We start from the raw sequence: 15,251 nt of genomic DNA on the forward strand, positions 1-15,251 counted from the left end.
TGGAAACCTGGTTTCAGGAAAGGGGAGTATGGCAAGAGAGGGGAAAACCCTATAGAACAGGGGTGGGCAATGTCTGGCCTATGGGCCAGCTTGGGCCTGCAGCAGACTTTCGCAGCAGCTCCTGCCCTCATTGCCGTTGCTGATTTTTCCATTGAGACTCTAGCAGCTGCAGGCCTTGACAATATGGGGCCAGGGCTTCTGTGGAGAACAGGCCCAGCAGTGCCAGTAGGGCAGGGAGCTGCTCTGGGGCTGGGATCTTGTGGTGACAGCATCGTGTGTGACCAGGACGGAGCTATGATCTGCTGCCCGCACGCCCTGGGCAGGGAATCGTGGCTCTGCCCCAGCTCCGGACTCTGCTGTCACCGCTGCAAGATCCCAGCCCTGGCTATGGAGCAGCCCCCTGCTCTCCTGTGTGCCCTGCCAGCGCTGCTGCGGATGGTCTCCATGGAAACCTGGGCCCCAAGCTGTCGTGGCGCCACTGCTGCTGTGGTTTCCATGGAAACTGGCCACATTGATGTGGGCAGAGGCTGTTGGGAAATGGAGTCTGGCCACTGGCCGGATCCAGCATTTTGTCCACTACTGCTATGGAAGGGCAAATTGCAGCTAAGGTTTGACTGAGTGAATCTGTCCTCTGGTATTAACCTGATTTTGGTTCTGACCTTGAACCGGTTCTGTGAGTTGTAACTAGCTCTACATCCTGTCTTGTGTGTAATGCCTCTTTGCTTCTCAGCTTGTTCTTTTTCCCCCCTTTTTAATGTGGTAATTTCTTGTAACTTTATCAGAAGCTTATTTTGTATTCTGCAGTTTAAAGGAGTACAGCACCTGTCCTACTTAAATTATATAGGAAGATTATTGACATTCTGTTTTAAATCCAAAAAGAAGGAACTCTATGTAGAGAAGTGCAGGGTGCTCCACCTTGGGAGAATAAACCAGCACCATACAGGCAGTCCTCGACTTGCAACGTTTCGAGTTACAACGTCTCACACTTCCAACATTTCTAAATTGACACCCTGTTTCAACTTTCTGACATCAGTTTTGACTTCGGCTTGATCTGACACCACACCACGAACCCTGGCGAACATCTGTCCAAACTTCTTGGACATCCAACCCGTTGGGCGGGAGAATGGACTGAACTTCAAATGTGGCAGCTGTGGCCTCTCCACCTGGCTCTGAGGGGTCCAAAGTACAGGGCCCGGGGTGGTTGCCCCAATTTGCCCCTCCCCTCCCCCCAGGGACGGCTCTGCCTGCAGCCAAGACTCCTGAGAAGAATCCAAGCAAGAGCCCTTCAAAAAGTCCAGCAAAGTCACCTCAGAGAAGTCCTTCCAAATCAGTATGATTCCTATTTATGATATAAGTACACCAGTGTAGCTATATTACTCATCTAAAATTGATTGAGTACAAAATTCTGGGTTATTTTTGGTGAAAATAGGGTATTAGGCCTTGGTTCAGGAACCAATCCCCTATTTTATAACATTGTTTCCTATGGGAAAATTGTTTCAGATTTGCAACGTTTTGACTTAAGATGTGGTTTTCAGGAACCAGTTATGTTGCAAGTCTGAGGACTGCCTGTACTTACAGGCTTGGCAGTGCTATGCTCGCTAGAATCACAACCAAAAGAGACTTGGGGGTCTTGATTGACCACAAGATGAACGCGAGCCACCAATGCAATGCCGCGACTGGCAAAGCAAACCAAACACTGGTGTGCATCCACTGATGCATCTCAAGCAAAACCAGGGACATCGTCCTTCTGCTTTACTCAGCCTTAGTGTGGCTGCTGCTGGAGTACTATGTCCAGTTTTGGGTCCCCCAGTTCAGGTGGGATGCGGACAAGCTTGAGAGAGTCCAAAGGAGAACCACCCATTTGATCAAAGGCCAGGAGAGCAAGCCTCATGAAGAGAGAGAGGCTGAGGGACATGGGACTCTTCAGCTTGAAGTAGAGAAGGCTCAGGGGTGATTTGGTGGCAACTTGTAAGTACATAAGGGGTGTGCATCAGGATCTGGGAGAACAGTTGTTCACCAGGGCTCCCCAAGGGGTAATAAGGCCTAACTCCTGGAAAGCCAATTTTAGACTTAACATAAGGAAGAACTTCGTTACAATCCGAGTGTCCAAGGCCTGGAACAGACTCCCCCAGAGGTGGTGCAAGCACCTACTGGACTCATTCGAAAGATGTTTGGATGGTTATCTTGCTAGGGTCATTTGATCCCAGCAGACTTCCTGCCTATGGCAGGAGGGCTGGACTTGGATGATCTTGCAAGGCTCTTCCAGCCCCTAATGTCTATGAAATATGTAAACCCAGCCTACTGCTCATTTTTAAATTACAAAGTGTTAGCTAAATTTATTGTTCATTCAACTTGGTTGACACAGCTTAGTGCTGGACTGTCTGTAGAGCTAGTGAACAATTGCAAAGCGTGTCTGAAATACTCAAATGCTGGTGGGATTAGCTACCTCATTTATTCACCAGATTGTATTTGACTACATTTTTATAAAGAGCAAGACAAAAGCAGAATTACTTTCTGATGGTCATCCGCTACTTTCTTGTTTTCTGTGACCTATAATTTCTTTGTTGCTGTTGTCCATCCCTTCCACTTGATATGCTACTTGCCACGGGCAGCCTTGTATTTGTCTGCTTGATAGGTCGTTGTTATGTTATGCCCTACATAGGGTATGTGATAAGATCATTTGGAAATGGGAGATGGTGAAAAAATGCATCCGTACTAAAGGAGGCTTCTTTTGGAGTGTAGATGTTCAGTACTGGTTGCTCACATGCTTCCTGGAAGATGCTAACATTCATTTTAAATGCTAAATCCCTAAATAACTTGGGTTTCAGGTACTTGAGAATCCACTTGGCACTTGTGCAGTTTTTTGCTGGAAGTACTGAAGTTTCAGGCCCTGGTTTGTATTTAGCAACAGATCACTCTCACTTCCCTTTCTGATGTCAGCCTGGCTAACCACAGGGCTCTGAACACCAGTCCTGCTGCTGCTGCTGCTGCTGCTGCTTGACCACTGTGTTCAGCGGTAGTGGCACTCTGCAGATTTGAGAGATAATGTCACATCTGGGTTCACTTTCAGGAGTTAATTTCTACAGTCTTACTATCTGAAAGCTAAGCAGATAAAATAATCTCCAAATAAATTGACAGCATAAACCCCGCAAGCAAATCTCCTGTCACTGACTAGTGAATATTTTTAAACTTTGATATGTTGTCAAGCCCTGCATAAGCATTTTTGTTTTTGAAGCATACTGCAGATGTGAACATAAATAATGTAATGTTGCACTGAGGCACTGTTGAAAGCCTGTAAAGATCTGACTCTACTCTATAGTACTAAAACCACTGTAATGAAAGTTGGGGTTACTTATAAAAAGGCTCCTGGACCTCATTTTCATATTTTTTTATGTTCTTGGTGGGTTAAATGGCTGCTTTTTTTTTTTTTTTTTTTTTTTAAAAGAACAGTTAACTATTTGTTTGGCTAGTAGTAGAACTTAAGTGTCAGGATGATATTTCATAGGGCTGGCAAAATTCTGATTTCTACCACTTTTTTCATTTATCTTTCTGAAGAATAAGTGGCTTGGATAATCTGGATCAATGTGGTAGTAACTAAAATTGACTGCATTCCTGTCATGTCAGGCCTCAATTTCAGTCACAGAATGCAATTCAAAGCATGGACCATTTGCCTCAAGTACATGATGAACTATATTGGCTAGTTTGCAGAAGAGAGAGCACTCATTTCACATGTGCGGTAAGAGAGTAATGTTTCTACTTAACTTAGGCACTTCTTTTAATTGTCGAGAGCCTTGCGTAGAAGTGTTTACAACAGATATTAAGAAAAATTGAAGCAACAGCAAGAGAAGTCTGCAGTAAAAGATCAACCTGAACATAAATGGTGGTGATGCATATATATATGCTTATTGGCATGCATCCTGTTGACTGGCATAACATACTGATCAGAGTAGCTTTGCGGCTGCATTGAGATCTTGGGGGCCAGGTCATTGAGGTGGCAGGGTTGGATGGGTCCCCAGGATGGAGGAGCTGAGACCTGACTTGGAAAAATATGATTGTGTGTGCTTGGTATATCTCTTTAGAATTGATCCTTCCTGCTAGGAACAATTGAAAATGGCTTGAAAGTGGGTATGTCAGCCTTTAGAGCAGTTCTCAACCTTTTCAGCTTCAAGGCTCCTTGCATAACTTTTCTGAATTTTGCATCACACCAGTTGAAAATCACTGAGCAAGATCTAACTTCAGGAAAGATGTAAACAGAGGCCTTGATGCTAGATGGTTGAGAACCACTGATCCCGCTGGTGCCACTTAAGGGCAGTGGGGCAGGACCTTCCCTGCCATTCCTGACCCTTTTCTGTCCCCTCCCCACTCCTGGGCTGCACTTCAGGGGGCAAGGGCAGCCCCCACTGCTGAGGCTGCTCCTGCAGGGTCTTATGCCAGCAGCTGCCCCTATAGCCCCTCCTGCCAGCCCTGGGAACATGGGAGAGGTGGATGGGGATGAGCCAGGGTGCAAAGCGTGACTGTCCTTGTGTCTGCTCACTTGCAGCACAGCATGCCACTGAGTGTGTTTGGGGGCTGGCACAGGCTGCCTGGGGGTAGGGAAGGGTAGTGGAGGCAGCAGTGGTGGCAGTCCCTAGAGAAGCAGCTGCAGGCTCTGATGCTAGAGTAGCTGGGGCAAATGCAGGGTGCTGCATTGGGGATGGAGAGCACTTACCTCTTCAGATGGGGGTGAGGTGACATGGCACCTCTAATGGGATGTCACAAGGCCCTGGTTGAGAATTGCTGCTTTGGAGCACTGAGATCTTCACATCTCTAATTGGCATGGCAGTTGTATAGAAAGAATGGGATTTGGAGGGGGAGAAAATCTAGAGATAACTAGAGGGCTCCAAAATAATGCTGTCTGTTAACTGATTTGCTACTAACACTTTCATATTGAGGCTATGCTGGAACTTGTCAGGTCCAAAATAACATTCAGGGTGCGCAGAGAAGTACTTGACAAAAGTACTCTTTATTGGACAAAATGATTAATTTGCTGTGCATTTTGGTACTGATATCTTCCTTCATTGCTGTTTTTTTTTTGGTTCCCCCCCCCCCGGTGCCAGTTAGTTCCATCTATTGAGGGATTAAATATGTTGCGAGTTTTGGTGATTGTACTGGGAAGTATGAGGGATAGTTGTGGGCTTGCTCACTTGTGTTTTTAATTGCAGGTTGGCACACAGTCGTTCACTGCAGGCAAAGAATGTGGGGCATTATTTACAGTCTCCTTCGTTTTTGTGGCAAATGGATTTTGAAGGCGTTCACATGGATAAAAATGGTATTATGTAGATTTTGGCTATTTTGTAGCTTCGCTTTAAAAATACTGATTAAATTTAAACTCTGAGTAAGGAAAAGTGTCCAAGGTCCTAACTAGAGGGATTAGTGGAGTGGCTACAGAAGCTTTCCTTTTAGATTTTGTCTTCAAGGGCCCTGGAGCGAAGGTGGGTGGTTTGGGTTCACAGATTGCTTATGTCTGACTGGCTCGTTTGTGCCAACCCTTGCAGACTTGTTCATTGTTTACTACTGTCATGGGGTAATAGTTTCACAGAAAAGCGAGGCAGAGTTTGTTAATTATCTGGCCTCTTTACCACCAGCTTGGAAGTAAAGCATTGTTCCATTCATAGCGCCACATTGTATAGCCCATACTGCTCTTGCTTAATTTAATCAGTAACTATTTATTTATTCATTTATTTTGTCCTTGCTGCTGTTGCTGCTTCATATTAGGAATGTAAGGGAATTGTAGTTTCTGCATGAGAAATGCTGGCTTTGAGAGAGTCTAAAGTCTGGATCTTTCTTGAGCGCTAGGAAGTAATAGCCAGGATTCCATTTGCCCAGCTCTGATGTTGTTCCTTTGGCTGGGTGCCGCGTTTCAAGCATTGCTTTAGCCGTTCTTCTGTCCGTATTGGCACAGCATCTGTCCTCTCCAGAACAAAGGGCAGACAGTGAATTGGAATGAGTGACACTTGTGAGCAGGAGGAAACTGGGCGAGTTCCAGGCGTGGATGAGGGACAATTTAAATAGGGAAGAAAATAGATTGCTGGCATTCTTTGGCAAGCGGCAAAGCCCAGGAGTGGAGGTTTTGAGTTATCAGGCGTGGTGTAGTGACACTGCTCCAGTCAAAAAAATGTCTTGTATAATATGATGAAATCTATGTATGCTGTAATTGCACAGTACTGGGTTGTTCTGCATCGGGCGCTGTAGATAACCTTGAGTGCTTCTATGGCTCAGCTTTTCATAAAACTGAATGTTGGGGTCTCATGGAAAATTCAGCAGCTTTTAAGACAAACTTCTACACTCTGCAAACTTCTGTGTTTCTGTTAAATGGCATGATAATCCAAAGGGCAAGAAAAGCCTGCCTTTCTGATAGGCTAGCAGTTGAATTCAAAGAAACAAAGCAGTGGTTATGTCCTAGTAAGACCCTGTGTTTGTTGGCTGGACTAGATTTTTGTTTCTTGTGGTAACCTATGCTTCATTAGTGTCCTCAGTGGAATGGTGTGATGTCTGTCATGTTTGTGGTAGTCCTGGCAAGAGAATCAGTTAGGACCACTATCAGTGTTTAAAAAAGAAATTAGGGGTGCACTGATAAAGATTTTTTGGGCCGATATCGATGGCCAGCTGTTAATGAGCCATATCACCGATCAGTATCAGCCTCCATGTGGCCCAGCAACATGGAGAGCAGTGTCCTGCTGCTACATCTGTTGGGGGGAAGTGTGTGGGGGGAGCAGATTGAGGGCCCCTATGGTGAGGGAGGAAGTGGGGCTGGGGCAGGCACCACACAGGTGAGGCGTGGGACATATGCACGAGCAGCTCTTCCAGGGAGGTGGGGGCAGCTCCTGCTGCTGCGTGCACTCCTGAAGGAGGCATGGGGGGTGCACATGCTGTGCCCCTCCCCTCCCACCCTGGATCTGCTCTGGGTGAGCACTGCTATCAGCTGGGGTGGCGTTGGACTCTTCCTGGTGGGGGGGACTGGTCCAGGGCTGTGCTCAGGGTGGGTGGTGGTGGTGCTGGGAGTGGTGACTGTTAGGGGGGCTATGGTGAGATCTGGGGTGGCTATAGCCCCCCCCCCCCGCCTCCTGTAGTCCCATGCCCAGCCCCCTCTGCTGGGAAGAGCTTGGTGCTGCCCTGGCCCCAGCTTGCAGTGGCAGCCCACCTTCACCCCCTGCATAGATCTGGGGGGCACGTGCACCCCAGTGCCGCCTCTGGGGGTGCATGTAGTGGTGGGAGCTGCCTTCTTCCCCCGCCCCCCCATGAGCTGCTCGTGGCTCTGTCCTGTACCCCGTCCCAGCCACACTCCCTTCTTCATGGCAGTGGCTTGGAACTACCCCCTTCCCTCCCCGCCGCTGCCCCTTAACCCCCAGCAGACTTACCAGCCGGAGGCCGCCAGTTTGGCCATGTGCACGTGGCATTTATCAGCAACATTATCAGCCACATCAGCCAAAAAAAAGCCGATTTGGTGATAATATCAACATTTCTTTTTTCAGTGCCCATATGATATGGACCGATGTATCAGTGCATCTCTAAGAGAAATAATAAAGCATTTTACAACATCTTTGAACGCAAGTCAGCTTGAAAGTAGAATGTTCTTGGCATTAAGGTGGCTGGGTGCTTTTTGTGTTGAAGGGCAATGACAAAGTACATGACAGTTTTTAAGTAGTCGAGCCTTCTCTGTGGAGTAGACAGAAATATATGGAGATGTGTCAGTTTCGGAAATTGTGCTATTTAGTGTGAAAGTAGAATACTACTCATTATCAAAACTTCCTTTTTTTAATGCTTTTGGGCCTTGTTTGTTTGCTGTGCATTTAACAAGCTTATATACTCTTCTACAGAAATAAAGGTTTATGTTGTATTTGACAAGCTGTCAAACTAGGAAATGCAAGGACCAGGTTTGCTTGTGGAACTCTTAATTTCACTCCCGTTTTGTGAGTTTATTCTAGCATTTACCATTTTAGTTGTGCAGAAAGATATATACCAGAATACAGTCTCAAGAGCCCTAGCTCATTCATTGTGCAGAAAGGGCTGTGCTTGGGGAGCCAGGCAGTTGGGCACAACTTATAATGCCCTTTGCCTTGTTTACTGCCTGCCAGCCGAATCCTGTGCTTAATCGGGGATTCAGTTCCTCTTGAGCTGTTCTGTGGCACTTTAATGCTGGTGTTTCATAAGTGGTAATGAGGCTACCTTCATTTTTGAGGCAGGGAGAAATTGTCCTTGTTTTCTAGATATAAAGAAATCAGAAGCTATAGTTAGTGAGAAGACACCCCACTAATTTGGGTGCCTGGCTTAATGCACTTAAGGTGTAAGATTTGAAGAGGAATGGAGCCTTCACAGCTTCTCTTGAAACAGTAGTGGTTGGGGTGATAGGCAGATCTTAATTGCCAGGTACTTAACATACCTCAAGTTGGGCACCTAGGAAACAAGGGAATCAGTTGGATCACCAGAAGAAAATGATTTTGAGTGACTTGCCCAGCATCTCTTAAACTTGTCAGTGGGCAAGGATGAAACTGGGCTACTTCTAGTATGGCTCTGGTGGATGGCAGCTTTATTCACTAACAATCTCAGTTCCTCGCCATGCTCTGCTGATGAATGAGGGTCTGGTGGAGCTTCTCCATGCTGGTTGGGCCATCATTTTGTAAGACTTCCTGACTGTCTTATTTCTTGACTTCTTAACTTTAATATTCTTTTAGTGCATTAGCATGTACTTTCATGTCTTCCTAAAACATTGGTAGGTAACTAGGAGCAAATTGTATTACATATAACTAAGTAGGTTTTAGCCAACTTTGAACCCAGAACTTTCAGCATTCTTCCTACCACTTGAATTCAAGAAATAACTATAACAGGTGGTAAAAGAAGACTATTCTCCTCTGGCCTAGCTGTAGGCTGGGGGCAAAGGGGAGAGGGATAGAAAAAAATGTCCCTGAGGCAGTTGAGAAAGGGTTATGTGTTTCTTTTGAGATCGGTGCTTTAGATGTGGCTCTTGTGCCATAGAGCTCCCTTGTTCTGAGCTTGAAAGAGGAACTTTAAATGCACAAAACCTGTTCAAGAAGTCATTCCTATTCATTGACCACTCAAAAGCATCCTGAAATGCTATGAGTGCAATCCTACTTCTCTTTCTTTAGAAGTCTACCTTTGTCTGAGCCACTGGCTTCTGCCAGCATTGTGAGCAGTCATTTAAGACAGGTTTTGTGATATTATATTTAGGTGCTGACTGTTTTTCAGCCACTGCTATAAAAGACAGTGCCTGCCCCAAGGTGCTTTCACTTGGAAACTGTGACATAATTTAAATTGATAAAAGCCAGAAAATTGATTTCTTTCTTAACTGGTCTTAAATCTAGTCCACTATACTTGAGGGATTTCGAATCTTCTGAAAAAGGGATTTAAATCCAGGCAACTTTTCTCGTGTTATTGTTGCATTGTTTGTATCGAATGTATTTTTAAGTATTCTGTTGCTTAGCTAAGCAACAGTGTGCACAGATGTAATTCACAGACCATTAGTAAAATCGTATGTTTGAAAACACTGAAGATTAAAAGTGGCCACTTTTAATTCCTATGATTTTGAATTAGTCCATTGCGATAAGTGCATTCTGAAGCTGGGAAAAATGCATGCAAGATGCGTTGTTGTTGTAACTCAGAGCAGCTGCTGACAATGTCCCTTGGTTTAGGTTAGGTACATGCTGCTTTTCTTAAATTTGGGAAAGTGAAGCATGTACCTATTGCATGTAATTCCTGTACTAGTTTAGGAAGGAAGTTCAGAAGTAGGTGAGGACTGTAGATTAGCATTGAATTTTTTTTAAAGTAGGAATTCATATTTTTCTTTTTCTAACCTGATAACTGTGTATGCAGAATAAAGTAACTTTAAGGTTTTGAAAAGGTTTGACTTTTTTGGATAGTGTCTTGTGAGTGCTGTTTATCATGTATACCTTGAGTCATGTGAGGCCTCTCGCATTTTTATTAGATGTGTAATTTATGGCTTGATTGGTGACTTCCTTTTTATACTTGGGGCTTGAGTTATCACAAAACTGTGCTCAAAAAGCAGGCTGACAAATGAGATGAGAATCCTGGGATACTTCCAGGTGTTCCTGCTTATGAACAGCCTTGTAGTCTACAGGTATTACTTGTAGACCTATATTACTGAAGCTGAAAAAGCAAGGGGGGCCAATACAGGCTGGTAGAATAACTTGGAAGAAAGTCTTAATTGGAACACCTCTTTATTTAACAGTCTTTTGGAAGGAAATTAAAAATACTGCAGTAACACACGTGAGCTTGCCATATGAAATCAGTACCGTAAAGCACAGGTATGGCCTCCTTATCTTTCTCCCAAACAAAGCAGTCAGGTGCACGTGAGATTCTCTCTCTTTTTTGGTTCCTCGGAGCATGCCCATAGAAGGGGGTGGAGGAAGTTGAACTTGGGTCTGCCAGTCCAATAAAACAGGTAGTGCTTCTACTCCCACATGCCTCCTTACTTGTATAGTCAGTTTAGTTTATAAGCCTGAACACTTCGGTGTTAAAAAGGAGCCGTGTCTTTTTAAATGTTTAGGCTTCCTTCTAGAAAATGGGGAAGTGGACAGGGAATCTTGTACAGTGAAGAATTACCGGATTAGATGATGGGATTTGCAGCAAAAAAGTGCATCTCTAATTTTTAGCTGAGGAAAGGTGTCAACCCTAGTATGCATCTTCAAATTCCACACAGTAAGTTAAATCAGTAAATTAGATCCTCTTTAACGTTCAGTGTTGTCCACTTCCTGCAATTCATGAACTGTGGCCAGTTACTTGCTACAAGTACAGCTTTTGAGAAGTGACTTGGAAGCCAGATGTGTAAGATAGCTTTAATAAAATGGTTCCATTGTAATTTAGTGGAGATTGTTGATGTATTGGTGCCTACTAGTAAAGATCTAGAGTTTACAGGCTTACACATGGAACTTCTTGTGGGGAAAAACTATTTTGCAAGACCATAAGTAGTTATGTTTACAGTTTTTCCCTTCTTGCATAGAGGCCTATGTGTTATAGAAATGTGAAATATGCTCATGGATTCCATACAAAGGATCCTAAATTTATTGATTTTTAGCAAGGCTTTTGATACAGTCTCTTACAACATTCTCGCAGGCAAGCTAGGGAAGTCTGGGCTGGATGAATGGACTGTAATGTAAATAGAAAACTGGTTGGAGCATCTGGCTCAGAGGGTAGTAATCAATGGCTCAAAGTCTAGTTGGCAACTGGTATCAAATGGAGTGCCCCAGGAGTCAGTACTGGGGCTGGTTTTGTTCAATGGCTTTCATCAATGACCTGGACGATGTCATAGAGTGCACCCTCAGCAAGTTTGCAGATTACATCAAGTTGGGGGGAGTAGTACATACACTGGCGGATGAGGCTGGGATTCAGAGTGACCCAGAGAAATTGGGGGATTGGTCCAAAATGAATTTCATGAGGTTCAACAAGGACAAGTGCAAAGTCTTGCACTTGGAGGCCATGTACCAGTACAGGCTGGGGGCTGACTGGCCTGGGCAGCAGCTCTGCAGAAAAGGACCTGGGGGTTACAATGGACAATAAGTTGAATATAAGCCAGCAGTGTGCCTTTGTTGCCAAGAAGGCTAATGGCATTCTGGGCTATGTTGGTAGGTGTGTTGCCAGTAGATCAAAGGAAGTGATTATTCCCCTCTGGGTCACATCTGGAGTCCTGTGTTCAGTTTTGGGCCCCCATTGCTGAAGGGATGTGGACAAATTGGAGAGAGTCCAGCGGAGGGTAACAAAAATGGTGAAGGGGCTGGAGCACATGATTTATGAGGAGAGGCTGAGGGAGCTGGTCTTGTTTGGTTTAGAGAAGAGAAGACTGAAGGGGGGGAATTTACTAGCAGCCTTCAAACTACCTGCAGGAGGGTTTGAAATAGGATAGAGCTAAACTGTGTACAGTGGTGGCAGATGACAGAACAAGGAGCAATGGTCTCAAGTTGCAGAAAGGGAAGTTTAGGTTAGATATAGTATAAGGCAACTGAAGTAGATGGATATTTGTAATGGTTAATATACAGTTTACTCACACTCTTCAGTTTTTGGTGTGTTTGATCAACTAAATCTCCAACTGTTTTTGTAAGTTTTCTTTTAAATTTCAAATTACAGGTTCCCGACTAGCTCTGGCAAGACTACTCTCAGGTGAGTGTCTCATGTAGACAGATTACCTTACATTATCTAATAACATATTGACCCAATAAAACCAATTTTTTTGGACCTCTTAAGGTTTTAATAATGGGTCCCTTGTTTCCTATTAAGATGCTACATAAATTGTTCACCTCTGCTTCTGTTAGTCCTTTAAATTAATATTCCAAATTCATTTCTTCCCATTTCTGATCCATTGCACACCTTTCTTTACTGGCCATCTTGCAGCTATTGATAAGCTGTTAAACATCCCAGAAGCTGTTCACCAGCCCAGCTGCTAAATGTTGCTATTGCCTAGAGCTGTGGTTCTCAAACTTCTGGGTTCATTACCCCTATTTTAGCTTGTTGTTTTGTTCTGGAAAATGCAGAAAGCAGCACTTTACATCACTACAACCACATACTCATCTCACCCACAACCCAAGGGATATTGTAGAGTTATGCTTCATGTTTTCCTTCTTCCTTTACTTGCTTCTATGTTTCTCCTTGCCATTCTGTTCCAGTTCTTCCTCTAATACACTATCTGAAAGATTGCTTTGTATACCCATTTGATGCACCCTGGGTCTAGAGGGCAAGCACTTAGTTAAAAAATATGCTGATGAAATCAAGCTGTCATGATGCTAGGTAGGGAAGACATGGTTTTGTACGGAGTATGTGAAACCCGGTCAGGACCCTTGTGTTTCTGTTCTCAGCTGTTGCTGATGTTAGGCAGTCTATTTAGTCTTTCTCTGCCCTTATTAATGTGCTTGAAAAAAAGGACATAATACTTTGAGGGCCTAAAGTTTTTAAAAAGCACTTTGAGAACTTAGTAAAGAGACTGTAAGGACAAGAAAGCACAAAAAACCATAGAGACGTGTGTTTCCAAGGCAATTTCCACATTCTCAAAATGAAGGAAATCCAAACAGTCTTGAACCTTTTGACATGTTTAGTAAATTCAAACAATGAGGTCTGTAAAGCTCTGGGCTATTTCCAGCATTTTTTTTGTCTTTTGGTGGACAAGTGCCAAGCTGAAGTCCATCCAGATCAACTTAAATGACCTACTAAACTTCACATTAATAGACGGGAAAGACTGTACTTGACGTTTACAAGAACAAGGAGCCTAGCTCGTGAGTCCTGAATCATCAGTATAATGATTCTCAGGTTACACAGTTGTCTCATATGAAACTTTTACATTTGAAAACCTAACCTGAAAAAGCAGCAGTAACATTCCCCAAAGCAAATAAAGCAGGAGCTTGTATAAAAGTACGTATCTCTCCCTTATTTATCCTAATACTGTCTTCTTTCAGAAGTCTGTGGATTACACCAGTGAAGGAAGCCTGGTCCCAAAGTGAGGAGAAAGGTTGACTTCTTTGGACAAAAGTCCATCTCATTTATATGTTGGCAGGGTGTCAGTGTTTGTTGCATGTGGCTTTGTGGAAGTTTGGGGATGTCTGAGCAAGTGTGGAAATGGAGATTCCCTCTGAGTGTGCCCAAATCATTCTCCACTACAAGCAAAGTTGAGCTTCCAAGTTAACCTCACTGTGTCAAGGCTGTTGTTGACTCTGATCAGAAGTGTGCACTTCTGCTGCAGCAAGTTTGGTTAACAGCAGAGTCTTTTTTTTATTTATCAGTGGTTTATAGTAGCGGCAGACTAATTTGCTTAGTTGTGCAAGTTGTTTAAAGAAGCTTTGCACTTTCATTAAGCAGTCTAATTGGGAGGAAGAGTGTGTTGTGCAGTAGTATGCAAGGTGTTTCCTAGCAATATCACAACTCCAGCTTTGGTAACGTGCATTTCTCTTGTCATTTCTCAGATGCTTGGTATTTATAGTGTTTAAGTCTTTAGAGTCTCTTCTCAAGATGATTTTTTTTTGGCATAGGAGGTTGGGGAGAACAGAACCTGTTGAAATACTTACTGTTTCTTTTCTTCCTCTTGAGTCTCTAGGCAATAATTTACAAGAGGGGTGAATAAATAGAATTTGGCCCTGGGTTATAAATTTCATGACACTTTGAGCTTTTTGTTTTGGAGAACTAGAAAACCTGCATCGGCCAGGAAGCAGCTTGTTTTGTAGTTAAAGAGTCTTGAAAGCTTTAACTACAGCAATCCCCCATTCATACTTCTGTCCCCTTGTAGTGCTGTTTTCTTCCTCCTATGTGAAAATGAATGCTGTTAAAATCCTGGCCTCTCGCATACAGTTAGGAATATATTTCATTTACTTGAAGGACTTGCACTGAATCTGTTTGACTTCTTTGTGCTTTACTGTAACCTGGAGGAGGGGAAACAGGAATCTAAAATCTGACACTTCACTTCTTGACAAAAAATGTAGACATTTAGGAAATAGCTGAAATTCCCTGGAAACCCACTGAATGAAGCCATAGCTGTTTTGCAGAAAGGTGTGAAGGATATGTGGTTTTTCTCTCTTCCCCCCCAGACCCCCATTACATTCTGATATAGTTGAATGGGTGCACTTTGTATATGCTGTGCTTAATTATCTTGTCCATAAGCAGTTGCACCTGCCTTTGCTAGTGTTAAATATTCTTCAGGGTAGCAGGAGAGTTTAGTTCTATTTCTGACAGTTCACTGCCCTGGCCTCTGCAGCAAGGGGCTGAAGTTCCCTGCGGCAGTCTGGCTTCTGTGACCTTCTACTAGGCTGTCATTCACACACGGCTCCTGATTTGCTTCTAGAGATTAGCCTGTCCATGTTGCATGATGGCTTTGCTTTAGAAGCTGTCCCCAGAGCAAGTATTCAGTACCCTATTGCTCTGCTAGACATGTATTAAAAAACAAACGAACAGACTTTGAGTCTGTAGAGCTGATTTTTAAATCTTTGTTGTTTTTGACTGTAGGCTGGTGGCTAGCTGTTTCACAGATTTCACAGACATTGGGGCTGGAAGGGACCTTGGAAGTTCGAGTCCAGCCCCCTGCAGGAAGCCAGCTGGGGTCACAGGATCCCAGCAAGATAAACATCCAATGTTTTCTTGAAGGTGTTCAGAGTAGGTGTTTGAACCACCTCCAGTGGCAGGCTATTCCAGACCTTGGGGGCTCGGACAGTAAAGAAATTCTTCCTTATGTCCAGCCTGAAACAGTCTTGCAGGAGTTTATAACC

At 43.9% G+C, this 15,251-nt stretch overlaps 1 protein-coding gene and 1 long non-coding RNA gene across 2 annotated transcripts in view; both read left to right on the top strand.

Annotated features, from left to right (window-relative positions):
• The window catches only part of DGCR2 (DiGeorge syndrome critical region gene 2), a 69,520-nt gene that overhangs the window by 14,086 nt on the left and 40,183 nt on the right, over positions 1 to 15,251 (top strand). The gene's annotated exons all lie outside the window — the stretch shown is intronic.
• On the top strand, positions 10,536 to 14,659 carry LOC109312805. The gene is made up of 4 exons (XR_002101913.1): positions 10,536 to 10,713; positions 12,136 to 12,168; positions 12,470 to 12,473; positions 14,650 to 14,659. It is a non-coding gene; the product is annotated as an uncharacterized LOC109312805 (long non-coding RNA).

This window comes from Crocodylus porosus, unplaced genomic scaffold, assembly GCF_001723895.1.
Source record: "Crocodylus porosus isolate Cpor-Errol unplaced genomic scaffold, CroPor_comp1, whole genome shotgun sequence".
NCBI lineage: Eukaryota > Metazoa > Chordata > Crocodylia > Crocodylidae > Crocodylus > Crocodylus porosus.